The 2,191-nt window shown below is 34.8% G+C and overlaps 1 pseudogene; it reads right to left on the bottom strand.

Moving 5' to 3' along the window:
• Positions 1 to 1,480: 1,480 nt before the first annotated feature.
• LOC111738913 lies at positions 1,481 to 1,599 on the bottom strand (annotated as a pseudogene).
• Between the last annotated feature and the right edge of the window lie 592 nt (positions 1,600 to 2,191).

Consider the following 2,191-nt stretch of genomic DNA (forward strand, 5'->3'; position numbering starts at 1 on the left):
TTTCTAATATTAAATTTCTGTTTTTTCTGCACCCCCCCCCTCAGTTAACCTGGATAAAGAGTTATCAATTTTACTGATATTTTTAAAGAACTAGGTTTGGTTTCATTGCTTTTCTCTATTAATTTCCTGTTTTACATTTTATTGATTTCTTTTCCAATTTTTATTATTTCTTTTCTTATGCTTACCTCGGATTTAAATTACTCTTCTTTTTCTAGTTTCCTTAGATGATTGATTTTAGATCTTCCTTCTTTTTTTAAATTTTTTTTAAATTTTTAAATTACAGTTGACATACTATATTAGTCTGACTGTGAGATGTACAGCTTTTTAAGTTTCCACTCCTAGTTGAGGTCTGCCCCCTCCCCTAGCATAGGAAGGCTTCCTTTCTCCCACCCTTGCTCCTCCTGCTTGTAGCACTAAGTGCACTGACCTCTTTCCTCCCCCTCTATATACCTATCATAAGCTCCTGCATGGACCCAAACATCAGGAAGAGAGCCCATTTTCTAGCTTTGAGCCTTAAAAATTGCCCTGAGGTATTAAAAAGTCTGGCATCCTTCCTTGAAAGAAGGGGAATGGGGGTGCTGACAACAAAACAAGACTCAAATCATGTGCGATTAGTGAGGTTTCAGGCACAGTGACCACTTGATGGAGGGATGGGAGAGCCTGCAGCGGGGGGGGGTCTAGGACCCTACTCAAGCAACTGTGTGGGTGAAGAGCCTTCAACTGTGTGAGGGAGAGAGGGCTGGAGGAAGGGAAAGTAATGCATTCTAGCTGGCTGTGCTATCTGAGGAGCATTCAGGGGATGACAGCCAGGAGGCAGTTGAAACTCAAGAGAGATCAATCAAGAATTTTTTCCTCTTCTGTTTTTGGAAGAGTTTGTAAAGAATTGTTCTTTAAATATTTGGTAGAATTCAGTGATGAAACCATCTGGGTGGATAGTTTCTTATTTGTTTGTTTTGTTTTTGTTTTTGTTTTTAACTACTACTTCAAACACTTCATTTGTTAGAGGTCTTTAAGATTGTCTGTTTCTTCTTGATTCAGTTTTGGTAGTTCATGCCTCTAGGAAATTGTCCATTTCAACTAAGTTATCTAATTTGTTGATAACTAATTTGTTCACAGTATTCCTTTATAATTTTTTTTATTTCTGTAAGGTCAGTGGTAATGTCCTCGCTTTCATTTCTGATTCTAGTAATTTGAGTGTTCTCTTTTTTCTTGGTCAGTCTAGGTAAAGGTTTGTCAAATTTAAAAAAATTTTTTTAACAGGAGAAAATTAAATTTCAATACATGTGGATGAGGGGATTTCACATATGCATGAAAATTCCCTCAATGATTCTTTTTTATAAACCAGCTTTTATTTCAATTAATTTTCTCTATTTTTTCTATTCTCTACTTCTTTAATTTCTGCTCTAATCTTTGTTATTTCCTTGTTCTGCTTACTTTAGGTTAAGTTTGCTGTTCTTCCAGGGTCTTTTTTTTTTAAAAATGCCTACAGCACCTGGTATTCCTAGGTGGTCTCCCATCCAAGCACTAATCAGGCCCAACCCTGCTTAGCTTCCGAGATCAGACAAGATCGGTCATGTTCAGGGTGGCATGGCTGTAGACCTTCCAGTGTCTTAAGATGGAAGGTTAGGTTACTGATTTGATATCTTTCTTTTTTCTTAATATAAGCATTTACAGCTATAAATTTCCCTCTAAGCTCTGCTTTAGTTGTAAATTTTGGTATCTTGTGTCTTCATTTTCATTCATTTCAAAGTATTTCATGATTTTCTTCTCTTTTTTTTTTTGGTTAAATCAATATCCAGTTTTTACATTATATATATAAATATTTTTCACTGTTGAGCTAAATAAATGTTACAATTATATTTTTTTCTTGAACAGTATTTTACTAAAGTTAATTATTGGAACATAATTACAATTAATTTCTTGTTCCTTCATTTGTTTAATCTTAAGTATGTACCACTAATAGTTACAGAAATCCAATAGATCTGTCAAATTTCTATTAATACTATTTTCCGGATGCTACAAGTAAACAAAAATTGATTGATTCCATTTTTACCCCCGGACCCTCCATACTTTTGCTAAAATCTAGACTAATTGCTACATAAGTCTACAAATCTCAAGTCCTTGGTCTTCCTTTCCCTTCTCTTTTTGTTAGATCTCTTTTCCTGGCCCTCATCCTCAATTAGCTTCCTGT

Source organism: Pteropus vampyrus, unplaced genomic scaffold (assembly GCF_000151845.1).
Source record: "Pteropus vampyrus isolate Shadow unplaced genomic scaffold, Pvam_2.0 Scaffold44, whole genome shotgun sequence".
Classification (NCBI taxonomy): Eukaryota; Metazoa; Chordata; class Mammalia; order Chiroptera; family Pteropodidae; genus Pteropus; species Pteropus vampyrus.